This window comes from Pseudophryne corroboree, chromosome 1 (assembly GCF_028390025.1).
Source record: "Pseudophryne corroboree isolate aPseCor3 chromosome 1, aPseCor3.hap2, whole genome shotgun sequence".
Classification (NCBI taxonomy): domain Eukaryota; kingdom Metazoa; phylum Chordata; class Amphibia; order Anura; family Myobatrachidae; genus Pseudophryne; species Pseudophryne corroboree.
Window position 1 is genome coordinate 886,224,537 of NC_086444.1, and position 25,567 is coordinate 886,250,103.

Sequence of the window (25,567 nt, forward strand, 5' to 3'; positions counted from 1 at the left end):
CCACAAGCCAAGTCTTTCAGTTCATGATTGCAGTAACACATATATTTTTCCACATTTTTTGTAATTGCACAGCAAATTGTCATGTTTTATATATTTCTAGCAGTTTCCAATATGGCAACTTCAGTGTCCAGAGAATGGATAGCTCAGTCGGTAGAGCATCAGACTTTTAATCTGAGGGTCCAGGGTTCAAGTCCCTGTTCAGGTGAGTGTCTTTTAAACAATGGTCTTTTTGTTTGTGAAATGGACAATTTTGCAGAGTTTAAAATTATCCATTCCTGCAGGCAGCCATCTTTTAATTGTTGATGCTGATTATGTTCATTATTCAATGGGAAGGTGTATAGATTGGAGAGATTCTTTAGAATAATAAGAATGGACTTTATCACTCTTCAATAGGCACACATTATTGGCATCTAGTAATATAGTCATCACAAAGTAGTATCACTACATGTCAGTTCTAAAGACTTTGTTTCATCACGAACTCAAATCCATCCTTCTTTGATAGGCACACAGTGATTAAATTAGACAAGTAATAAATCAAACCTCTTTGACAAAAATAATTGAATGTGATTATTGAAGTGAGGTGATACTTAAAGCATCTAAGGATTTACAACTTAAACACAGAGGAAACTAAAATATATTTCATCAAGAGACCCTACAAGCCAAGTCTTTCAGTTCATGATTGCAGTAACACATATATATTTTTCCACATTTTTTGTAATTGCACAGCAAATTGTCATGTTTTATATATTTCTAGCAGTTTCCAATATGGCAACTTCAGTGCTCAGAGCCTTGATAGCTCAGTCGGTAGAGCATCAGACTTTTAATCTGAGAGTCCAGGGTTCAAGTCCCTGTTCAGGTGGGTGTCTTTTAAACAATGGTGTTTTTGTTTGTGAAATGGACAATATTGCAGAGTTTAAAATTATCCATTCCTGCAGGCAGCCATCTTTTAATTGTTGATGCTGATTATGTTCATTATTCAATGGGAAGGTGAATAGATTGGAGAGATTCTGTAGAATATTAAGAATGGACTTTATCACTCTTCAATAGGCACACATTATTGGCATCTAGTAATATAATCATCACAAAGTAGTATCGCTACATGTCAGTTCTAAAGACTTTATTTAATCAGGAACTCAAATCCATCCTTCTTTGATAGGCACACAGTGATTAAATTAGACAAGTAATAAATCAAACCTCTTTGACAAAAATAATTGAATGTGATTATTGAAGTAAGGTGATACTTAACGTATCTAAGAATTTACATCTTAAACACAGAGGAAACTAAAATATATTTCATCAAGATACCCTACAAGCCAAGTCTTTCAGTTCATGATTGCAGTAACACATATATTTTTCCACATTTTTGTAATTGCACATCAAATTGTCATGTTTTATATATTTCGAGCAGTTTCCAATATGGCAACATCAGTGTTCAGAGAATGGATAGCTCAGTCGGTAGAGCATCAGACTTTTAATCTGAGGGTCCAGGGTTCAAGTCCCTATTCAGGAGAGTGTCTTTTAAACAATGGTGTTTTTGTTTGTGAAATGGACAATTTTGCAGAGTTTAAAATTATCCATTCCTGCAGGCAGCCATCTTTTACTTGTTGATGCTGATTATGTTCATTATTCAATGGGAAGGTGTATAGATTGGAGAGATTCTTTAGAATATTAAGAATGGACTTTATCACTCTTCAATAGGCACACATTATTGGCATCTAGTAATATAGTCATCACAAAGTAGTATCACTACATGTCAGTTCTAAAGACTTTGTTTCATCAGGAACTCAAATCCATCCTTCTTTTATAGGCACACAGTGATTAAATTAGACAAGTAATAAATCAAACCTCTTTGACAAAAATAATTGAATGTGATTATTGAAGTGAGGTGATACTTAAAGCATCTAAGGATTTACAACTTAAACACAGAGGAAACTAAAATATATTTCATCAAGAGACCCCACAAGCCAAGTCTTTCAGTTCATGATTGCAGTAACACATATATATTTCCACATTTTTTGTAATTGCACAGCAAATTGTCATGTTTTATATATTTCGAGCAGTTTCCAATATGGCAACTTCAGCACACAGAGCCTGGATAGCTCAGTCGGTAGAGCATCAGACTTTTAATCTGAGGGTCCAGGGTTCAAGTCCCTGTTCAGGTGAGTGTCTTTTAAACAATGGTCTTTTTGTTTGTGAAATGGACAATTTTGCAGAGTTTAAAATTATCCATTCCTGCAGGCAGCCATCTTTTAATTGTTGATGCTGATTATGTTCATTATTCAATGGGAAGGTGTATAGATTGGAGAGATTCTTTAGAATATTAAGAATGGACTTTATCACTCTTCAATAGGCACACATTATTGGCATCTAGTAATATAGTCATCACAAAGTAGTATCACTACATGTCAGTTCTAAAGACTTTGTTTCATCACGAACTCAAATCCATCCTTCTTTGATAGGCACACAGTGATTAAATTAGACAAGTAATAAATCAAACCTCTTTGACAAAAATAATTGAATGTGATTATTGAAGTGAGGTGATACTTAAAGCATCTAAGGATTTACAACTTAAACACAGAGGAAACTAAAATATATTTCATCAAGAGACCCTACAAGCCAAGTCTTTCAGTTCATGATTGCAGTAACACATATATATTTTTCCACATTTTTTGTAATTGCACAGCAAATTGTCATGTTTTATATATTTCTAGCAGTTTCCAATATGGCAACTTCAGTGTCCAGAGAATGGATAGCTCAGTCGGTAGAGCATCAGACTTTTAATCTGAGGGTCCAGGGTTCAAGTCCCTATTCAGGAGAGTGTCTTTTAAACAATGGTGTTTTTGTTTGTGAAATGGACAATTTTGCAGAGTTTAAAATTATCCATTCCTGCAGGCAGCCATCTTTTAATTGTTGATGCTGATTATGTTCATTATTCAATGGGAAGGTGTATAGATTGGAGAGATTCTTTAGAATATTAAGAATGGACTTTATCACTCTTCAATAGGCACACATTATTGGCATCTAGTAATATAGTCATCACAAAGTAGTATCACTACATGTCAGTTCTAAAGACTTTGTTTCATCAGGAACTCAAATCCATCCTTCTTTGATAGGCACACAGTGATTAAATTAGACAAGTAATAAATCAAACCTCTTTGACAAAAAATAATTGAATGTGATTATTGAAGTGAGGTGATACTTAAAGCATCTAAGGATTTACAACTTAAACACAGAGGAAACTAAAATATATTTCATCAAGAGACCCCACAAGCCAAGTCTTTCAGTTCATGATTGCAGTAACACATATATTTTTCCACATTTTTTGTAATTGCACAGCAAATTGTCATGTTTTATATATTTCGAGCAGTTTCCAATATGGCAACTTCAGCACACAGAGCCTGGATAGCTCAGTCGGTAGAGCATCAGACTTTTAATCTGAGGGTCCAGGGTTCAAGTCCCTGTTCAGGTGAGTGTCTTTTAAACAATGGTCTTTTTGTTTGTGAAATGGACAATTTTGCAGTGTTTAAAATTATCCATTCCTGCAGGCAGCCATCTTTTAATTGTTGATGCTGATTATGTTCATTATTCAATGGGAAGGTGTATAGATTGGAGAGATTCTTTAGAATATTAAGAATGGACTTTATCACTCTTCAATAGGCACACATTATTGGCATCTAGTAATATAGTCATCACAAAGTAGTATCACTACATGTCAGTTCTAAAGACTTTGTTTCATCACGAACTCAAATCCATCCTTCTTTGATAGGCACACAGTGATTAAATTAGACAAGTAATAAATCAAACCTCTTTGACAAAAATAATTGAATGTGATTATTGAAGTGAGGTGATACTTAAAGCATCTAAGGATTTACAACTTAAACACAGAGGAAACTAAAATATATTTCATCAAGAGACCCTACAAGCCAAGTCTTTCAGTTCATGATTGCAGTAACACATATATATTTTTCCAAATTTTTTGTAATTGCACAGCAAATTGTCATGTTTTATATATTTCTAGCAGTTTCCAATATGGCAACTTCAGTGTCCAGAGAATGGATAGCTCAGTCGGTAGAGCATCAGACTTTTAATCTGAGGGTCCAGGGTTCAAGTCCCTATTCAGGAGAGTGTCTTTTAAACAATGGTGTTTTTGTTTGTGAAATGGACAATTTTGCAGAGTTTAAAATTATCCATTCCTGCAGGCAGCCATCTTTTAATTGTTGATGCTTATGTTCATTATTCAATGGGAAGGTGAAAAGATTGGAAAGATTCTGTAGAATATTAAGAATGGACTTTATCACTCTTCAATAGGCACAAATTGTTGGCATCTAGTAATATAATCATCACAAAGTAGTATCGCTACATGTTAGTTCTAAAGACTTTATTTCATCAGGAACTCAAATCCATCCTTCTTTGATAGGCACACAGTGGGTAAATTAGACAAGTAATAAATCAAACCTCTTTGACAAAAATAATTGAATGTGATTATTGAAGTAAGGTGATACTTAATGAATCTAAGGATTTACATCTTAAACACAGAGGAAACTAAAATATATTTCATCAAGAGACCCTACAAGCCAAGTTTTTCAGTTCATGATTGCAGTAACACATATATTTTTCCACATTTTTTGTAATTGCACAGCAAATTGTCATGTTTTATATATTTCGAGCAGTTTCCAATATGGCAACTTCAGTGCTCAGAGCCTGGATAGCTCAGTCGGTAGAGCATCAGACTTTTAATCTGAGGGTCCAGGGTTCAAGTTCCTGCTCAGGCGAGTGTCTTTTAAACAATGGTGTTTTTGTTTGTGAAATGGACAATTTTGCAGAGTATAAAATTATCCATTCCTACAGGTAGCCATCTTTTAATTGTTGATGCTGATTATGTTCATTATTCAATGGGAAGGTGAATAGATTGGAAATATTCTGTAGAATATTAAGAATGGACTTTATCACTCTTCAATAGGCAAACATTATTGGCATCTAGTAATATAATCATCACAAAGTAGTATCGCTACATGTCAGTTCTAAAGACTTTATTTCATCAGGAACTCAAATCCATCCTTCTTTGATAGGCACACAGTGATTAAATTAGACAAGTAATACATCAAACCTCTTTGACAAAATAATTGAATGTGATTATTGAAGTAAGGTGATACTTAACGAATCTAAGGATTTACATCTTAAACACAGAGGAAACTAAAATATATTTCATCAAGAGACCCTACAAGCTAAGTCTTTTAGTTCATGATAGCAGTAACACATATATTTTTCCAAATTTTTTGTAATTGAACAGCAAATTGTCATGTTTTATATATTTCGTGCAGTTTCCAATATGGCAATTTCACCGCTCAGACCCTGGATAGCTCAGTCGGTAGAGCATCAAACTTTTAATCTGAGGGTCCAGGGTTCAAGTCCCTGTTCAGGCGAGTGTCTTTTAAACAATGTTTTTTTTGTTTGTGAAATGGACAATTTTGCAGAGTTTAAAATCATCCATTCCTGCAGGCAGCCATCTTTTAATTGTTGATGCTGATTATGTTCATTATTCAATGGGAAGGTGTATAGATTGGAGAGATTCTTTAGAATATTAAGAATGGACTTTATCACTCTTCAATAGGCACACATTATTGGCATCTAGTAATATAGTCATCACAAAGTAGTATCACTACATGTCAGTTCTAAAGACTTTGTTTCATCACGAACTCAAATCCATCCTTCTTTGATAGGCACACAGTGATTAAATTAGACAAGTAATAAATCAAACCTCTTTGACAAAAATAATTGAATGTGATTATTGAAGTGAGGTGATACTTAAAGCATCTAAGGATTTACAACTTAAACACAGAGGAAACTAAAATATATTTCATCAAGAGACCCCACAAGCCAAGTCTTTCAGTTCATGATTGCAGTAACACATATATTTTTCCACATTTTTTGTAATTGCACAGCAAATTGTCATGTTTTATATATTTCTAGCAGTTTCCAATATGGCAACTTCAGTGTCCAGAGAATGGATAGCTCAGTCGGTAGAGCATCAGACTTTTAATCTGAGGGTCCAGGGTTCAAGTCCCTGTTCAGGTGAGTGTCTTTTAAACAATGGTCTTTTTGTTTGTGAAATGGACAATTTTGCAGAGTTTAAAATTATCCATTCCTGCAGGCAGCCATCTTTTAATTGTTGATGCTGATTATGTTCATTATTCAATGGGAAGGTGTATAGATTGGAGAGATTCTTTAGAATATTAAGAATGGACTTTATCACTCTTCAATAGGCACACATTATTGGCATCTAGTAATATAGTCATCACAAAGTAGTATCACTACATGTCAGTTCTAAAGACTTTGTTTCATCACGAACTCAAATCCATCCTTCTTTGATAGGCACACAGTGATTAAATTAGACAAGTAATAAATCAAACCTCTTTGACAAAAATAATTGAATGTGATTATTGAAGTGAGGTGATACTTAAAGCATCTAAGGATTTACAACTTAAACACAGAGGAAACTAAAATATATTTCATCAAGAGACCCTACAAGCCAAGTCTTTCAGTTCATGATTGCAGTAACACATATATATTTTTCCACATTTTTTGTAATTGCACAGCAAATTGTCATGTTTTATATATTTCTAGCAGTTTCCAATATGGCAACTTCAGTGCTCAGAGCCTTGATAGCTCAGTCGGTAGAGCATCAGACTTTTAATCTGAGAGTCCAGGGTTCAAGTCCCTGTTCAGGTGGGTGTCTTTTAAACAATGGTGTTTTTGTTTGTGAAATGGACAATATTGCAGAGTTTAAAATTATCCATTCCTGCAGGCAGCCATCTTTTAATTGTTGATGCTGATTATGTTCATTATTCAATGGGAAGGTGAATAGATTGGAGAGATTCTGTAGAATATTAAGAATGGACTTTATCACTCTTCAATAGGCACACATTATTGGCATCTAGTAATATAATCATCACAAAGTAGTATCGCTACATGTCAGTTCTAAAGACTTTATTTAATCAGGAACTCAAATCCATCCTTCTTTGATAGGCACACAGTGATTAAATTAGACAAGTAATAAATCAAACCTCTTTGACAAAAATAATTGAATGTGATTATTGAAGTAAGGTGATACTTAACGAATCTAAGGATTTACATCTTAAACACGGAGGAAACTAAAATATATTTCATTAAGATACCCTACAAGCCAAGTCTTTAAGTTCATGATTGCAGTAACACATATATTTTTCCACATTTTTTGTAATTGCACAGCAAATTGTCATGTTTTATATATTTCGAGCAGTTTCCAATATGGCAACTTCAGTGCTCAGAGCCTGGATAGCTCAGTCGGTAGAGCATCAGACTTTTAATCTGAGGGTCCAGGGTTCAAGTTCCTGTTCAGGCGAGTGTCTTTTAAACAATGGTGTTTTTGTTTGTGAAATGGACAATTTTGCAGAGTATAAAATTATCCATTCCTACAGGTAGCCATCTTTTAATTGTTGATGCTGATTATGTTCATTATTCAATGGGAAGATGAATAGATTGGAAATATTCTGTAGAATATTAAGAATGGACTTTATCACTCTTCAATAGGCACACATTATTGGCATCTAGTAATATAATCATCACAAAGTAGTATCGCTACATGTCAGTTCTAAAGACTTTATTTCATCAGGAACTCAAATCCATCCTTCTTTGATAGGCACACAGTGATTAAATTAGACAAATAATAAATCAAACCTCTTTGACAAAAATAATTGAATGTGATTATTGAAGTAAGGTGATACTTAACGTATCTAAGAATTTACATCTTAAACACAGAGGAAACTAAAATATATTTCATCAAGATACCCTACAAGCCAAGTCTTTCAGTTCATGATTGCAGTAACACATATATTTTTCCACATTTTTGTAATTGCACATCAAATTGTCATGTTTTATATATTTCGAGCAGTTTCCAATATGGCAACATCAGTGTTCAGAGAATGGATAGCTCAGTCGGTAGAGCATCAGACTTTTAATCTGAGGGTCCAGGGTTCAAGTCCCTATTCAGGAGAGTGTCTTTTAAACAATGGTGTTTTTGTTTGTGAAATGGACAATTTTGCAGAGTTTAAAATTATCCATTCCTGCAGGCAGCCATCTTTTACTTGTTGATGCTGATTATGTTCATTATTCAATGGGAAGGTGTATAGATTGGAGAGATTCTTTAGAATATTAAGAATGGACTTTATCACTCTTCAATAGGCACACATTATTGGCATCTAGTAATATAGTCATCACAAAGTAGTATCACTACATGTCAGTTCTAAAGACTTTGTTTCATCAGGAACTCAAATCCATCCTTCTTTGATAGGCACACAGTGATTAAATTAGACAAGTAATAAATCAAACCTCTTTGACAAAAATAATTGAATGTGATTATTGAAGTGAGGTGATACTTAAAGCATCTAAGGATTTACAACTTAAACACAGAGGAAACTAAAATATATTTCATCAAGAGACCCTACAAGCCAAGTCTTTCAGTTCATGATTGCAGTAACACATATATTTTTCCACATTTTTTGTAATTGCACAGCAAATTGTCATGTTTTATATATTTCGAGCAGTTTCCAATATGGCAACTTCAGCACACAGAGCCTGGATAGCTCAGTCGGTAGAGCATCAGACTTTTAATCTGAGGGTCCAGGGTTCAAGTCCCTGTTCAGGTGAGTGTCTTTTAAACAATGGTCTTTTTGTTTGTGAAATGGACAATTTTGCAGAGTTTAAAATTATCCATTCCTGCAGGCAGCCATCTTTTAATTGTTGATGCTGATTATGTTCATTATTCAATGGGAAGGTGTATAGATTGGAGAGATTCTTTAGAATATTAAGAATGGACTTTATCACTCTTCAATAGGCACACATTATTGGCATCTAGTAATATAGTCATCACAAAGTAGTATCACTACATGTCAGTTCTAAAGACTTTGTTTCATCACGAACTCAAATCCATCCTTCTTTGATAGGCACACAGTGATTAAATTAGACAAGTAATAAATCAAACCTCTTTGACAAAAATAATTGAATGTGATTATTGAAGTGAGGTGATACTTAAAGCATCTAAGGATTTACAACATAAACACAGAGGAAACTAAAATATATTTCATCAAGAGACCCTACAAGCCAAGTCTTTCAGTTCATGATTGCAGTAACACATATATATTTTTCCACATTTTTTGTAATTGCACAGCAAATTGTCATGTTTTATATATTTCTAGCAGTTTCCAATATGGCAACTTCAGTGCTCAGAGCCTTGATAGCTCAGTCGGTAGAGCATCAGACTTTTAATCTGAGGGTCCAGGGTTCAAGTCCCTGTTCAGGTGGGTGTCTTTTAAACAATGGTGTTTTTGTTTGTGAAATGGACAATATTGCAGAGTTTAAAATTATCCATTCCTGCAGGCAGCCATCTTTTAATTGTTGATGCTGATTATGTTCATTATTCAATGGGAAGGTGAATAGATTGGAAAGATTCTGTAGAATATTAAGAATGGACTTTATCACTCTTCAATAGGCACACATTATTGGCATCTAGTAATATAATCATCACAAAGTAGTATCGCTACATGTCAGTTCTAAAGACTTTATTTCATCAGGAACTCAAATCCATCCTTCTTTGATAGGCACACAGTGATTAAATTAGACAAATAATAAATCAAACCTCTTTGACAAAAATAATTGAATGTGATTATTGAAGTAAGGTGATACTTAACGAATCTAAGGATTTACATCTTAAACACAGAGGAAACTAAAATATATTTCATCAAGATACCCTACAAGCCAAGTCTTTAAGTTCATGATTGCAGTAACACATATATTTTTCCACATTTTTGTAATTGCACATCAAATTGTCATGTTTTATATATTTCGAGCAGTTTCCAATATGGCAACATCAGTGTTCAGAGAATGGATAGCTCAGTCGGTAGAGCATCAGACTTTTAATCTGAGAGTCCAGGGTTCAAGTCCCTATTCAGGAGAGTGTCTTTTAAACAATGGTGTTTTTGTTTGTGAAATGGACAATTTTGCAGAGTTTAAAATTATCCATTCCTGCAGGCAGCCATTTTTTAATTGTTGATGCTGATTATGTTCATTATTCAATGGGAAGGTGTATAGATTGGAGAGATTCTTTAGAATATTAAGAATGGACTTTATCACTCTTCAATAGGCACACATTATTGGCATCTAGTAATATAGTCATCACAAAGTAGTATCACTACATGTCAGTTCTAAAGACTTTGTTTCATCAGGAACTCAAATCCATCCTTCTTTGATAGGCACACAGTGATTAAATTAGACAAGTAATAAATCAAACCTCTTTGACAAAAATAATTGAATGTGATTATTGAAGTGAGGTGATACTTAAAGCATCTAAGGATTTACAACTTAAACACAGAGGAAACTAAAATATATTTAATCAAGAGACCCTGCAAGCCAAGTCTTTCAGTTCATGATTGCAGTAACACATATATTTTTCCACATTTTTTGTAATTGCACAGCAAATTGTCATGTTTTATATATTTCGAGCAGTTTCCAATATGGCAACTTCAGCACACACAGCCTGGATAGCTCAGTCGGTAGAGCATCAGACTTTTAATCTGAGGGTCCAGGGTTCAAGTCCCTGTTCAGGTGAGTGTCTTTTAAACAATGGTCTTTTTGTTTGTGAAATGGACAATTTTGCAGAGTTTAAAATTATCCATTCCTGCAGGCAGCCATCTTTTAATTGTTGATGCTGATTATGTTCATTATTCAATGGGAAGGTGTATAGATTGGAGAGATTCTTTAGAATATTAAGAATGGACTTTATCACTCTTCAATAGGCACACATTATTGGCATCTAGTAATATAGTCATCACAAAGTAGTATCACTACATGTCAGTTCTAAAGACTTTGTTTCATCACGAACTCAAATCCATCCTTCTTTGATAGGCACACAGTGATTAAATTAGACAAGTAATAAATCAAACCTCTTTGACAAAAATAATTGAATGTGATTATTGAAGTGAGGTGATACTTAAAGCATCTAAGGATTTAAACCTTAAACACAGAGGAAACTAAAATATATTTCATCAAGAGACCCTACAAGCCAAGTCTTTAAGTTCATGATTGCAGTAACACATATATTTTTCCACATTTTTTGTAATTGCACAGCAAATTGTCATGTTTTATATATTTCGAGCAGTTTCCAATATGGCAACTTCAGTGCTCAGAGCCTGGATAGCTCAGTCGGTAGAGCATCAGACTTTTAATCTGAGGGTCCAGGGTTCAAGTTCCTGTTCAGGCGAGTGTCTTTTAAACAATGGTGTTTTTGTTTGTGAAATGGACAATTTTGCAGAGTTTAAAATTATCCATTCCTGCAGGCAGCCATCTTTTAATTGTTGATGCTGATTATGTTCATTATTCAATGGGAAGGTGTATAGATTGGAGAGATTCTTTAGAATATTAAGAATGGACTTTATCACTCTTCAATAGGCACACATTATTGGCATCTAGTAATATAGTCATCACAAAGTAGTATCACTACATGTCAGTTCTAAAGACTTTGTTTCATCACGAACTCAAATCCATCCTTCTTTGATAGGCACACAGTGATTAAATTAGACAAGTAATAAATCAAACCTCTTTGACAAAAATAATTGAATGTGATTATTGAAGTGAGGTGATACTTAAAGCATCTAAGGATTTACAACTTAAACACAGAGGAAACTAAAATATATTTCATCAAGAGACCCTACAAGCCAAGTCTTTCAGTTCATGATTGCAGTAACACATATATATTTTTCCACATTTTTTGTAATTGCACAGCAAATTGTCATGTTTTATATATTTCTAGCAGTTTCCAATATGGCAACTTCAGTGCTCAGAGCCTTGATAGCTCAGTCGGTAGAGCATCAGACTTTTAATCTGAGGGTCCAGGGTTCAAGTCCCTGTTCAGGTGGGTGTCTTTTAAACAATGGTGTTTTTGTTTGTGAAATGGACAATATTGCAGAGTTTAAAATTATCCATTCCTGCAGGCAGCCATCTTTTAATTGTTGATGCTGATTATGTTCATTATTCAATGGGAAGGTGAATAGATTGGAAAGATTCTGTAGAATATTAAGAATGGACTTTATCACTCTTCAATAGGCACACATTATTGGCATCTAGTAATATAATCATCACAAAGTAGTATCGCTACATGTCAGTTCTAAAGACTTTATTTCATCAGGAACTCAAATCCATCCTTCTTTGATAGGCACACAGTGATTAAATTAGACAAATAATAAATCAAACCTCTTTGACAAAAATAATTGAATGTGATTATTGAAGTAAGGTGATACTTAACGAATCTAAGAATTTACATCTTAAACACAGAGGAAACTAAAATATATTTCATCAAGATACCCTACAAGCCAAGTCTTTCAGTTCATGATTGCAGTAACACATATATTTTTCCACATTTTTGTAATTGCACATCAAATTGTCATGTTTTATATATTTCGAGCAGTTTCCAATATGGCAACATCAGTGTTCAGAGAATGGATAGCTCAGTCGGTAGAGCATCAGACTTTTAATCTGAGGGTCCAGGGTTCAAGTCCCTATTCAGGAGAGTGTCTTTTAAACAATGGTGTTTTTGTTTGTGAAATGGACAATTTTGCAGAGTTTAAAATTATCCATTCCTGCAGGCAGCCATCTTTTAATTGTTGATGCTGATTATATTCATTATTCAATGGGAAGGTGTATAGATTGGAGAGATTCTTTAGAATATTAAGAATGGACTTTATCACTCTTCAATAGGCACACATTATTGGCATCTAGTAATATAGTCATCACAAAGTAGTATCACTACATGTCAGTTCTAAAGACTTTGTTTCATCAGGAACTCAAATCCATCCTTCTTTGATAGGCACACAGTGATTAAATTAGACAAGTAATAAATCAAACCTCTTTGACAAAAATAATTGAATGTGATTATTGAAGTGAGGTGATACTTAAAGCATCTAAGGATTTACAACTTAAACACAGAGGAAACTAAAATATATTTCATCAAGAGACCCTACAAGCCAAGTCTTTCAGTTCATGATTGCAGTAACACATATATTTTTCCACATTTTTTGTAATTGCACAGCAAATTGTCATGTTTTATATATTTCGAGCAGTTTCCAATATGGCAACTTCAACACACAGAGCCTGGATAGCTCAGTCGGTAGAGCATCAGACTTTTAATCTGAGGGTCCAGGGTTCAAGTCCCTGTTCAGGTGAGTGTCTTTTAAACAATGGTCTTTTTGTTTGTGAAATGGACAATTTTGCAGAGTTTAAAATTATCCATTCCTGCAGGCAGCCATCTTTTAATTGTTGATGCTGATTATGTTCATTATTCAATGGGAAGGTGTATAGATTGGAGAGATTCTTTAGAATATTAAGAATGGACTTTATCACTCTTCAATAGGCACACATTATTGGCATCTAGTAATATAGTCATCACAAAGTAGTATCACTACATGTCAGTTCTAAAGACTTTGTTTCATCACGAACTCAAATCCATCCTTCTTTGATAGGCACACAGTGATTAAATTAGACAAGTAATAAATCAAACCTCTTTGACAAAAATAATTGAATGTGATTATTGAAGTGAGGTGATACTTAAAGCATCTAAGGATTTACAACTTAAACACAGAGGAAACTAAAATATATTTCATCAAGAGACCCTACAAGCCAAGTCTTTCAGTTCATGATTGCAGTAACACATATATATTTTTCCACATTTTTTGTAATTGCACAGCAAATTGTCATGATTTATATATTTCTAGCAGTTTCCAATATGGCAACTTCAGTGCTCAGAGCCTTGATAGCTCAGTCGGTAGAGCATCAGACTTTTAATCTGAGGGTCCAGGGTTCAAGTCCCTGTTCAGGTGGGTGTCTTTTAAACAATGGTGTTTTTGTTTGTGAAATGGACAATATTGCAGAGTTTAAAATTATCCATTCCTGCAGGCAGCCATCTTTTAATTGTTGATGCTGATTATGTTCATTATTCAATGGGTAGGTGAATAGATTGGAAAGATTCTGTAGACTATTAAGAATGGACTTTATCACTCTTCAATAGGCACACATTATTGGCATCTAGTAATATAATCATCACAAAGTAGTATCGCTACATGTCAGTTCTAAAGACTTTATTTCATCAGGAACTCAAATCCATCCTTCTTTGATAGGCACACAGTGATTAAATTAGACAAGTAATAAATCAAACCTCTTTGACAAAAATAATTGAATGTGATTATTGAAGTAAGGTGATACTTAACGAATCTAAGGATTTACATCTTAAACACAGAGGAAACTAAAATATATTTCATCAAGATACCCTACAAGCCAAGTCTTTAAGTTCATGATTGCAGTAACACATATATTTTTCCACATTTTTTGTAATTGCACAGCAAATTGTCATGTTTTATATATTTCGAGCAGTTTCCAAAATGGCAACTTCAGTGCTCAGAGCCTGGATAGCTCAGTCGGTAGAGCATCAGACTTTTAATCTGAGGGTCCAGGGTTCAAGTTCCTGTTCAGGCGAGTGTCTTTTAAACAATGGTGTTTTTGTTTGTGAAATGGACAATTTTGCAGAGTATAAAATTATCCATTCCTACAGGTAGCCATCTTTTAATTGTTGATGCTGATTATGTTCATTATTCAATGGGAAGATGAATAGATTGGAAATATTCTGTAGAATATTAAGAATGGACTTTATCACTCTTCAATAGGCACACATTATTGGCATCTAGTAATATAATCCTCACAAAGTAGTATCGCTACATGTCAGTTCTAAAGACTTTATTTCATCAGGAACTCAAATCCATCCTTCTTTGATAGGCACACAGTGATTAAATTAGACAAATAATAAATCAAACCTCTTTGACAAAAATAATTGAATGTGATTATTGAAGTGAGGTGATACTTAACGAATCTAAGGATTTACATCTTAAACACAGAGGAAACTAAAATATATTTCATCAAGATACCCTACAAGCCAAGTCTTTCAGTTCATGATTGCAGTAACACATATATTTTTCCACATTTTTGTAATTGCACATCAAATTGTCATGTTTTATATATTTCGAGCAGTTTCCAATATGGCAACATCAGTGTTCAGAGAATGGATAGCTTAGTCGGTAGAACATCAGACTTTTAATCTGAGGGTCCAGGGTTCAAGTCCCTATTCAGGAGAGTGTCTTTTAAACAATGGTGTTTTTGTTTGTGAAATGGACAATTTTGCAGAGTTTAAAATTATCCATTCCTGCAGGCAGCCATCTTTTAATTGTTGATGCTGATTATGTTCATTATTCAATGGGAAGGTGTATAGATTGGAGAGATTCTTTAGAATATTAAGAATGGACTTTATCACTCTTCAATAGGCACACATTATTGGCATCTAGTAATATAGTCATCACAAAGTAGTATCACTACATGTCAGTTCTAAAGACTTTGTTTCATCAGGAACTCAAATCCATCCTTCTTTGATAGGCACACAGTGATTAAATTAGACAAGTAATAAATCAAACCTCTTTGACAAAAAATAATTGAATGTGATTATTGAAGTGAGGTGATACTTAAAGCATCTAAGGATTTACAACTTAAACACAGAGGAAACTAAAATATATTTCATCAAGAGACCCCACAAGCCAAGTCTTTCAGTTCATGATTGCAGTAACACATATATTTTTCCACATTTTTTGTAATTGCACAGCAAATTGTCATGTTTTATATATTTCGAGCAGTTTCCAATATGGCAACTTCAGTGCTCAGAGCCTGGATAGCTCAGTCGGTAGAGCATCAGACTTTTAATCTGAGGGTCCAGGGTTCAAGTTCCTGCTCAGGCGAGTGTCTTTTAAACAATGGTGTTTTTGTTTGTGAAATGGACAATTTTGCAGAGTATAAAATTATCCATTCCTACAGGTAGCCATCTTTTAATTGTTGATGCTGATTATGTTCATTATTCAATGGGAAGGTGAATAGATTGGAAATATTCTGTAGAATATTAAGAATGGACTTTATCACTCTTCAATAGGCAAACATTATTGGCATCTAGTAATATAATCATCACAAAGTAGTATCGCTACATGTCAGTTCTAAAGACTTTATTTCATCAGGAACTCAAATCCATCCTTCTTTGATAGGCACACAGTGATTAAATTAGACAAGTAATACATCAAACCTCTTTGACAAAATAATTGAATGTGATTATTGAAGTAAGGTGATACTTAACGAATCTAAGGATTTACATCTTAAACACAGAGGAAACTAAAATATATTTCATCAAGAGACCCTACAAGCTAAGTCTTTCAGTTCATGATTGCAGTAACACATATATTTTTCCACATTTTTTGTAATTGCACAGCAAATTGTCATGTTTTATATATTTCTAGCAGTTTCCAATATGGCAACTTCAGTGTCCAGAGAATGGATAGCTCAGTCGGTAGAGCATCAGACTTTTAATCTGAGGGTCCAGGGTTCAAGTCCCTGTTCAGGTGAGTGTCTTTTAAACAATGGTCTTTTTGTTTGTGAAATGGACAATTTTGCAGAGTTTAAAATTATCCATTCCTGCAGGCAGCCATCTTTTAATTGTTGATGCTGATTATGTTCATTATTCAATGGGAAGGTGTATAGATTGGAGAGATTCTTTAGAATATTAAGAATGGACTTTATCACTCTTCAATAGGCACACATTATTGGCATCTAGTAATATAGTCATCACAAAGTAGTATCACTACATGTCAGTTCTAAAGACTTTGTTTCATCACGAACTCAAATCCATCCTTCTTTGATAGGCACACAGTGATTAAATTAGACAAGTAATAAATCAAACCTCTTTGACAAAAATAATTGAATGTGATTATTGAAGTGAGGTGATACTTAAAGCATCTAAGGATTTACAACTTAAACACAGAGGAAACTAAAATATATTTCATCAAGAGACCCCACAAGCCAAGTCTTTCAGTTCATGATTGCAGTAACACATATATTTTTCCACATTTTTTGTAATTGCACAGCAAATTGTCATGTTTTATATATTTCTAGCAGTTTCCAATATGGCAACTTCAGTGTCCAGAGAATGGATAGCTCAGTCGGTAGAGCATCAGACTTTTAATCTGAGGGTCCAGGGTTCAAGTCCCTGTTCAGGTGAGTGTCTTTTAAACAATGGTCTTTTTGTTTGTGAAATGGACAATTTTGCAGAGTTTAAAATTATCCATTCCTGCAGGCAGCCATCTTTTAATTGTTGATGCTGATTATGTTCATTATTCAATGGGAAGGTGTATAGATTGGAGAGATTCTTTAGAATATTAAGAATGGACTTTATCACTCTTCAATAGGCACACATTATTGGCATCTAGTAATATAGTCATCACAAAGTAGTATCACTACATGTCAGTTCTAAAGACTTTGTTTCATCACGAACTCAAATCCATCCTTCTTTGATAGGCACACAGTGATTAAATTAGACAAGTAATAAATCAAACCTCTTTGACAAAAATAATTGAATGTGATTATTGAAGTGAGGTGATACTTAAAGCATCTAAGGATTTACAACTTAAACACAGAGGAAACTAAAATATATTTCATCAAGAGACCCTACAAGCCAAGTCTTTCAGTTCATGATTGCAGTAACACATATATATTTTTCCACATTTTTTGTAATTGCACAGCAAATTGTCATGTTTTATATATTTCTAGCAGTTTCCAATATGGCAACTTCAGTGCTCAGAGCCTTGATAGCTCAGTCGGTAGAGCATCAGACTTTTAATCTGAGAGTCCAGGGTTCAAGTCCCTGTTCAGGTGGGTGTCTTTTAAACAATGGTGTTTTTGTTTGTGAAATGGACAATATTGCAGAGTTTAAAATTATCCATTCCTGCAGGCAGCCATCTTTTAATTGTTGATGCTGATTATGTTCATTATTCAATGGGAAGGTGAATAGATTGGAGAGATTCTGTAGAATATTAAGAATGGACTTTATCACTCTTCAATAGGCACACATTATTGGCATCTAGTAATATAATCATCACAAAGTAGTATCGCTACATGTCAGTTCTAAAGACTTTATTTAATCAGGAACTCAAATCCATCCTTCTTTGATAGGCACACAGTGATTAAATTAGACAAGTAATAAATCAAACCTCTTTGACAAAAATAATTGAATGTGATTATTGAAGTAAGGTGATACTTAACGAATCTAAGGATTTACATCTTAAACACGGAGGAAACTAAAATATATTTCATTAAGATACCCTACAAGCCAAGTCTTTAAGTTCATGATTGCAGTAACACATATATTTTTCCACATTTTTTGTAATTGCACAGCAAATTGTCATGTTTTATATATTTCGAGCAGTTTCCAATATGGCAACTTCAGTGCTCAGAGCCTGGATAGCTCAGTCGGTAGAGCATCAGACTTTTAATCTGAGGGTCCAGGGTTCAAGTTCCTGTTCAGGCGAGTGTCTTTTAAACAATGGTGTTTTTGTTTGTGAAATGGACAATTTTGCAGAGTATAAAATTATCCATTCCTACAGGTAGCCATCTTTTAATTGTTGATGCTGATTATGTTCATTATTCAATGGGAAGATGAATAGATTGGAAATATTCTGTAGAATATTAAGAATGGACTTTATCACTCTTCAATAGGCACACATTATTGGCATCTAGTAATATAATCATCACAAAGTAGTATCGCTACATGTCAGTTCTAAAGACTTTATTTCATCAGGAACTCAAATCCATCCTTCTTTGATAGGCACACAGTGATTAAATTAGACAAATAATAAATCAAACCTCTTTGACAAAAATAATTGAATGTGATTATTGAAGTAAGGTGATACTTAACGTATCTAAGAATTTACATCTTAAACACAGAGGAAACTAAAATATATTTCATCAAGAAACCCTACAAGCCAAGTCTTTCAGTTCATGATTGCAGTAACACATATATTTTTCCACATTTTTGTAATTGCACATCAAATTGTCATGTTTTATATATTTCGAGCAGTTTCCAATATGGCAACATCAGTGTTCAGAGAATGGATAGCTCAGTCGGTAGAGCATCAGACTTTTAATCTGAGGGTCCAGGGTTCAAGTCCCTATTCAGGAGAGTGTCTTTTAAACAATGGTGTTTTTGTTTGTGAAATGGACAATTTTGCAGAGTTTAAAATTATCCATTCCTGCAGGCAGCCATCTTTTACTTGTTGATGCTGATTATGTTCATTATTCAATGGGAAGGTGTATAGATTGGAGAGATTCTTTAGAATATTAAGAATGGACTTTATCACTCTTCAATAGGCACACATTATTGGCATCTAGTAATATAGTCATCACAAAGTAGTATCACTACATGTCAGTTCTAAAGACTTTGTTTCATCAGGAACTCAAATCCATCCTTCTTTGATAGGCACACAGTGATTAAATTAGACAAGTAATAAATCAAACCTCTTTGACAAAAATAATTGAATGTGATTATTGAAGTGAGGTGATACTTAAAGCATCTAAGGATTTACAACTTAAACACAGAGGAAACTAAAATATATTTCATCAAGAGACCCTACAAGCCAAGTCTTTCAGTTCATGATTGCAGTAACACATATATTTTTCCACATTTTTTGTAATTGCACAGCAAATTGTCATGTTTTATATATTTCGAGCAGTTTCCAATATGGCAACTTCAGCACACAGAGCCTGGATAGCTCAGTCGGTAGAGCATCAGACTTTTAATCTGAGGGTCCAGGGTTCAAGTCCCTGTTCAGGTGAGTGTCTTTTAAACAATGGTCTTTTTGTTTGTGAAATGGACAATTTTGCAGAGTTTAAAATTATCCATTCCTGCAGGCAGCCATCTTTTAATTGTTGATGCTGATTATGTTCATTATTCAATGGGAAGGTGTATAGATTGGAGAGATTCTTTAGAATATTAAGAATGGACTTTATCACTCTTCAATAGGCACACATTATTGGCATCTAGTAATATAGTCATCACAAAGTAGTATCACTACATGTCAGTTCTAAAGACTTTGTTTCATCACGAACTCAAATCCATCCTTCTTTGATAGGCACACAGTGATTAAATTAGACAAGTAATAAATCAAACCTCTTTGACAAAAATAATTGAATGTGATTATTGAAGTGAGGTGATACTTAAAGCATCTAAGGATTTACAACATAAACACAGAGGAAACTAAAATATATTTCATCAAGAGACCCTACAAGCCAAGTCTTTCAGTTCATGATTGCAGTAACACATATATATTTTTCCACATTTTTTGTAATTGCACAGCAAATTGTCATGTTTTATATATTTCTAGCAGTTTCCAATATGGCAACTTCAGTGCTCAGAGCCTTGATAGCTCAGTCGGTAGAGCATCAGACTTTTAATCTGAGGGTCCAGGGTTCAAGTCCCTGTTCAGGTGGGTGTCTTTTAAACAATGGTGTTTTTGTTTGTGAAATGGACAATATTGCAGAGTTTAAAATTATCCATTCCTGCAGGCAGCCATCTTTTAATTGTTGATGCTGATTATGTTCATTATTCAATGGGAAGGTGAATAGATTGGAAAGATTCTGTAGAATATTAAGAATGGACTTTATCACTCTTCAATAGGCACACATTATTGGCATCTAGTAATATAATCATCACAAAGTAGTATCGCTACATGTCAGTTCTAAAGACTTTATTTCATCAGGAACTCAAATCCATCCTTCTTTGATAGGCACACAGTGATTAAATTAGACAAATAATAAATCAAACCTCTTTGACAAAAATAATTGAATGTGATTATTGAAGTAAGGTGATACTTAACGAATCTAAGGATTTACATCTTAAACACAGAGGAAACTAAAATATATTTCATCAAGATACCCTACAAGCCAAGTCTTTAAGTTCATGATTGCAGTAACACATATATTTTTCCACATTTTTGTAATTGCACATCAAATTGTCATGTTTTATATATTTCGAGCAGTTTCCAATATGGCAACATCAGTGTTCAGAGAATGGATAGCTCAGTCGGTAGAGCATCAGACTTTTAATCTGAGGGTCCAGGGTTCAAGTCCCTATTCAGGAGAGTGTCTTTTAAACAATGGTGTTTTTGTTTGTGAAATGGACAATTTTGCAGAGTTTAAAATTATCCATTCCTGCAGGCAGCCATCTTTTAATTGTTGATGCTGATTATGTTCATTATTCAATGGGAAGGTGTATAGATTGGAGAGATTCTTTAGAATATTAAGAATGGACTTTATCACTCTTCAATAGGCACACATTATTGGCATCTAGTAATATAGTCATCACAAAGTAGTATCACTACATGTCAGTTCTAAAGACTTTGTTTCATCAGGAACTCAAATCCATCCTTCTTTGATAGGCACACAGTGATTAAATTAGACAAGTAATAAATCAAACCTCTTTGACAAAAATAATTGAATGTGATTATTGAAGTGAGGTGATACTTAAAGCATCTAAGGATTTACAACTTAAACACAGAGGAAACTAAAATATATTTAATCAAGAGACCCTGCAAGCCAAGTCTTTCAGTTCATGATTGCAGTAACACATATATTTTTCCACATTTTTTGTAATTGCACAGCAAATTGTCATGTTTTATATATTTCGAGCAGTTTCCAATATGGCAACTTCAGCACACACAGCCTGGATAGCTCAGTCGGTAGAGCATCAGACTTTTAATCTGAGGGTCCAGGGTTCAAGTCCCTGTTCAGGTGAGTGTCTTTTAAACAATGGTCTTTTTGTTTGTGAAATGGACAATTTTGCAGAGTTTAAAATTATCCATTCCTGCAGGCAGCCATCTTTTAATTGTTGATGCTGATTATGTTCATTATTCAATGGGAAGGTGTATAGATTGGAGAGATTCTTTAGAATATTAAGAATGGACTTTATCACTCTTCAATAGGCACACATTATTGGCATCTAGTAATATAGTCATCACAAAGTAGTATCACTACATGTCAGTTCTAAAGACTTTGTTTCATCACGAACTCAAATCCATCCTTCTTTGATAGGCACACAGTGATTAAATTAGACAAGTAATAAATCAAACCTCTTTGACAAAAATAATTGAATGTGATTATTGAAGTGAGGTGATACTTAAAGCATCTAAGGATTTAAACCTTAAACACAGAGGAAACTAAAATATATTTCATCAAGAGACCCTACAAGCCAAGTCTTTAAGTTCATGATTGCAGTAACATATATATTTTTCCACATTTTTTGTAATTGCACAGCAAATTGTCATGTTTTATATATTTCGAGCAGTTTCCAATATGGCAACTTCAGTGCTCAGAGCCTGGATAGCTCAGTCGGTAGAGCATCAGACTTTTAATCTGAGGGTCCAGGGTTCAAGTTCCTGTTCAGGCGAGTGTCTTTTAAACAATGGTGTTTTTGTTTGTGAAATGGACAATTTTGCAGAGTTTAAAATTATCCATTCCTGCAGGCAGCCATCTTTTAATTGTTGATGCTGATTATGTTCATTATTCAATGGGAAGGTGTATAGATTGGAGAGATTCTTTAGAATATTAAGAATGGACTTTATCACTCTTCAATAGGCACACATTATTGGCATCTAGTAATATAGTCATCACAAAGTAGTATCACTACATGTCAGTTCTAAAGACTTTGTTTCATCACGAACTCAAATCCATCCTTCTTTGATAGGCACACAGTGATTAAATTAGACAAGTAATAAATCAAACCTCTTTGACAAAAATAATTGAATGTGATTATTGAAGTGAGGTGATACTTAAAGCATCTAAGGATTTACAACTTAAACACAGAGGAAACTAAAATATATTTCATCAAGAGACCCTACAAGCCAAGTCTTTCAGTTCATGATTGCAGTAACACATATATATTTTTCCACATTTTTTGTAATTGCACAGCAAATTGTCATGTTTTATATATTTCTAGCAGTTTCCAATATGGCAACTTCAGTGCTCAGAGCCTTGATAGCTCAGTCGGTAGAGCATCAGACTTTTAATCTGAGGGTCCAGGGTTCAAGTCCCTGTTCAGGTGGGTGTCTTTTAAACAATGGTGTTTTTGTTTGTGAAATGGACAATATTGCAGAGTTTAAAATTATCCATTCCTGCAGGCAGCCATCTTTTAATTGTTGATGCTGATTATGTTCATTATTCAATGGGAAGGTGAATAGATTGGAAAGATTCTGTAGAATATTAAGAATGGACTTTATCACTCTTCAATAGGCACACATTATTGGCATCTAGTAATATAATCATCACAAAGTAGTATCGCTACATGTCAGTTCTAAAGACTTTATTTCATCAGGAACTCAAATCCATCCTTCTTTGATAGGCACACAGTGATTAAATTAGACAAATAATAAATCAAACCTCTTTGACAAAAATAATTGAATGTGATTATTGAAGTAAGGTGATACTTAACGAATCTAAGAATTTACATCTTAAACACAGAGGAAACTAAAATATATTTCATCAAGATACCCTACAAGCCAAGTCTTTCAGTTCATGATTGCAGTAACACATATATTTTTCCACATTTTTGTAATTGCACATCAAATTGTCATGTTTTATATATTTCGAGCAGTTTCCAATATGGCAACATCAGTGTTCAGAGAATGGATAGCTCAGTCGGTAGAGCATCAGACTTTTAATCTGAGGGTCCAGGGTTCAAGTCCCTATTCAGGAGAGTGTCTTTTAAACAATGGTGTTTTTGTTTGTGAAATGGACAATTTTGCAGAGTTTAAAATCATCCATTCCTGCAGGCAGCCATCTTTTAATTGTTGATGCTGATTATGTTCATTATTCAATGGGAAGGTGTATAGATTGGAGAGATTCTTTAGAATATTAAGAATGGACTTTATCACTCTTCAATAGGCACACATTATTGGCATCTAGTAATATAGTCATCACAAAGTAGTATCACTACATGTCAGTTCTAAAGACTTTGTTTCATCAGGAACTCAAATCCATCCTTCTTTGATAGGCACACAGTGATTAAATTAGACAAGTAATAAATCAAACCTCTTTGACAAAAATAATTGAATGTGATTATTGAAGTGAGGTGATACTTAAAGCATCTAAGGATTTACAACTTAAACACAGAGGAAACTAAAATATATTTCATCAAGAGACCCTACAAGCCAAGTCTTTCAGTTCATGATTGCAGTAACACATATATTTTTCCACATTTTTTGTAATTGCACAGCAAATTGTCATGTTTTATATATTTCGAGCAGTTTCCAATATGGCAACTTCAGCACACAGAGCCTGGATAGCTCAGTCGGTAGAGCATCAGACTTTTAATCTGAGGGTCCAGGGTTCAAGTCCCTGTTCAGGTGAGTGTCTTTTAAACAATGGTCTTTTTGTTTGTGAAATGGACAATTTTGCAGAGTTTAAAATTATCCATTCCTGCAGGCAGCCATCTTTTAATTGTTGATGCTGATTATGTTCATTATTCAATGGGAAGGTGTATAGATTGGAGAGATTCTTTAGAATATTAAGAATGGACTTTATCACTCTTCAATAGGCACACATTATTGGCATCTAGTAATATAGTCAGCACAAAGTAGTATCACTACATGTCAGTTCTAAAGACTTTGTTTCATCAGTAACTCAAATCCATCCTTCTTTGATAGGCACACAGTGATTAAATTAGACAAGTAATAAATCAAACCTCTTTGACAAAAATAATTGAATGTGATTATTGAAGTGAGGTGATACTTAAAGCATCTAAGGAATTACAACTTAAACACAGAGGAAACTAAAATATATTTCATCAAGAGACCCTACAAGCCAAGTCTTTCAGTTCTTGATTGCAGTAACACATATATATTTTTCCACATTTTTTGTAATTGCACAGCAAATTGTCATGTTTTATATATTTCTAGCAGTTTCCAATATGGCAACTTCAGTGCTCAGAGCCTTGATAGCTCAGTCGGTAGAGCATCAGACTTTTAATCTGAGGGTCCAGGGTCAAGTCCCTGTTCAGGTGGGTGTCTTTTAAACAATGGTGTTTTTGTTTGTGAAATGGACAATATTGCAGAGTTTAAAATTATCCATTCCTGCAGGCAGCCATCTTTTAATTGTTGATGCTGATTATGTTCATTATTCAATGGGAAGGTGAATAGATTGGAAAGATTCTGTAGAATATTAAGAATGGACTTTATCACTCTTCAATAGGCACACATTATTGGCATCTAGTAATATAATCATCACAAAGTAGTATCGCTACATGTCAGTTCTAAAGACTTTGTTTCATCAGGAACTCAAATCCATCCTTCTTTGATAGGCACACAGTGATTAAATTAGACAAGTAATAAATCAAACCTCTTTGACAAAAATAATTGAATGTGATTATTGAAGTGAGGTGATACTTAAAGCATCTAAGGATTAACAATTTAAACACAGAGGAAACTAAAATATATTTCATCAAGAGACCCTACAAGCCAAGTCTTTCAGTTCATGATTGCAGTAACACATATATATTTTTCCACATTTTAAGTAATTGCACAGCAAATTGTCATGTTTTATATATTTCTAGCAGTTTCCAATATGGCAAGTTCAGTGC

The 25,567-nt window shown here is 33.9% G+C and overlaps 20 non-coding genes across 20 annotated transcripts; all 20 read left to right on the forward strand.

The window, feature by feature from the left end:
• The first annotated feature begins 2,089 nt into the window (after positions 1 to 2,089).
• Positions 2,090 to 2,162, forward strand: TRNAK-UUU (transfer RNA lysine (anticodon UUU)). The gene has a single exon. It is a non-coding gene; the product is annotated as a tRNA-Lys (tRNA).
• A 1,234-nt stretch (positions 2,163 to 3,396) lies between these two features.
• TRNAK-UUU (transfer RNA lysine (anticodon UUU)) lies at positions 3,397 to 3,469 on the forward strand. The gene has a single exon. It is a non-coding gene; the product is annotated as a tRNA-Lys (tRNA).
• Positions 3,470 to 4,699: 1,230 nt separating this feature from the next.
• Positions 4,700 to 4,772, forward strand: TRNAK-UUU (transfer RNA lysine (anticodon UUU)). Its single transcript has one exon. It is a non-coding gene; the product is annotated as a tRNA-Lys (tRNA).
• A 2,536-nt stretch (positions 4,773 to 7,308) lies between these two features.
• TRNAK-UUU (transfer RNA lysine (anticodon UUU)) lies at positions 7,309 to 7,381 on the forward strand. The gene has a single exon. It is a non-coding gene; the product is annotated as a tRNA-Lys (tRNA).
• Positions 7,382 to 8,611: 1,230 nt separating this feature from the next.
• On the forward strand, positions 8,612 to 8,684 carry TRNAK-UUU (transfer RNA lysine (anticodon UUU)). Its single transcript has one exon. It is a non-coding gene; the product is annotated as a tRNA-Lys (tRNA).
• A 581-nt stretch (positions 8,685 to 9,265) lies between these two features.
• TRNAK-UUU (transfer RNA lysine (anticodon UUU)) lies at positions 9,266 to 9,338 on the forward strand. The gene has a single exon. It is a non-coding gene; the product is annotated as a tRNA-Lys (tRNA).
• A 1,230-nt stretch (positions 9,339 to 10,568) lies between these two features.
• Positions 10,569 to 10,641, forward strand: TRNAK-UUU (transfer RNA lysine (anticodon UUU)). Its single transcript has one exon. It is a non-coding gene; the product is annotated as a tRNA-Lys (tRNA).
• A 579-nt stretch (positions 10,642 to 11,220) lies between these two features.
• TRNAK-UUU (transfer RNA lysine (anticodon UUU)) lies at positions 11,221 to 11,293 on the forward strand. Its single transcript has one exon. It is a non-coding gene; the product is annotated as a tRNA-Lys (tRNA).
• A 581-nt stretch (positions 11,294 to 11,874) lies between these two features.
• Positions 11,875 to 11,947, forward strand: TRNAK-UUU (transfer RNA lysine (anticodon UUU)). Its single transcript has one exon. It is a non-coding gene; the product is annotated as a tRNA-Lys (tRNA).
• Positions 11,948 to 13,177: 1,230 nt separating this feature from the next.
• On the forward strand, positions 13,178 to 13,250 carry TRNAK-UUU (transfer RNA lysine (anticodon UUU)). The gene has a single exon. It is a non-coding gene; the product is annotated as a tRNA-Lys (tRNA).
• Positions 13,251 to 13,831: 581 nt separating this feature from the next.
• Positions 13,832 to 13,904, forward strand: TRNAK-UUU (transfer RNA lysine (anticodon UUU)). The gene has a single exon. It is a non-coding gene; the product is annotated as a tRNA-Lys (tRNA).
• Positions 13,905 to 14,483: 579 nt separating this feature from the next.
• On the forward strand, positions 14,484 to 14,556 carry TRNAK-UUU (transfer RNA lysine (anticodon UUU)). Its single transcript has one exon. It is a non-coding gene; the product is annotated as a tRNA-Lys (tRNA).
• Positions 14,557 to 15,787: 1,231 nt separating this feature from the next.
• On the forward strand, positions 15,788 to 15,860 carry TRNAK-UUU (transfer RNA lysine (anticodon UUU)). The gene has a single exon. It is a non-coding gene; the product is annotated as a tRNA-Lys (tRNA).
• A 2,536-nt stretch (positions 15,861 to 18,396) lies between these two features.
• TRNAK-UUU (transfer RNA lysine (anticodon UUU)) lies at positions 18,397 to 18,469 on the forward strand. The gene has a single exon. It is a non-coding gene; the product is annotated as a tRNA-Lys (tRNA).
• A 1,230-nt stretch (positions 18,470 to 19,699) lies between these two features.
• Positions 19,700 to 19,772, forward strand: TRNAK-UUU (transfer RNA lysine (anticodon UUU)). Its single transcript has one exon. It is a non-coding gene; the product is annotated as a tRNA-Lys (tRNA).
• Positions 19,773 to 20,353: 581 nt separating this feature from the next.
• On the forward strand, positions 20,354 to 20,426 carry TRNAK-UUU (transfer RNA lysine (anticodon UUU)). The gene has a single exon. It is a non-coding gene; the product is annotated as a tRNA-Lys (tRNA).
• Positions 20,427 to 21,656: 1,230 nt separating this feature from the next.
• Positions 21,657 to 21,729, forward strand: TRNAK-UUU (transfer RNA lysine (anticodon UUU)). The gene has a single exon. It is a non-coding gene; the product is annotated as a tRNA-Lys (tRNA).
• A 579-nt stretch (positions 21,730 to 22,308) lies between these two features.
• On the forward strand, positions 22,309 to 22,381 carry TRNAK-UUU (transfer RNA lysine (anticodon UUU)). The gene has a single exon. It is a non-coding gene; the product is annotated as a tRNA-Lys (tRNA).
• A 581-nt stretch (positions 22,382 to 22,962) lies between these two features.
• TRNAK-UUU (transfer RNA lysine (anticodon UUU)) lies at positions 22,963 to 23,035 on the forward strand. The gene has a single exon. It is a non-coding gene; the product is annotated as a tRNA-Lys (tRNA).
• Positions 23,036 to 24,265: 1,230 nt separating this feature from the next.
• On the forward strand, positions 24,266 to 24,338 carry TRNAK-UUU (transfer RNA lysine (anticodon UUU)). Its single transcript has one exon. It is a non-coding gene; the product is annotated as a tRNA-Lys (tRNA).
• The last annotated feature ends 1,229 nt before the right edge of the window (positions 24,339 to 25,567 follow it).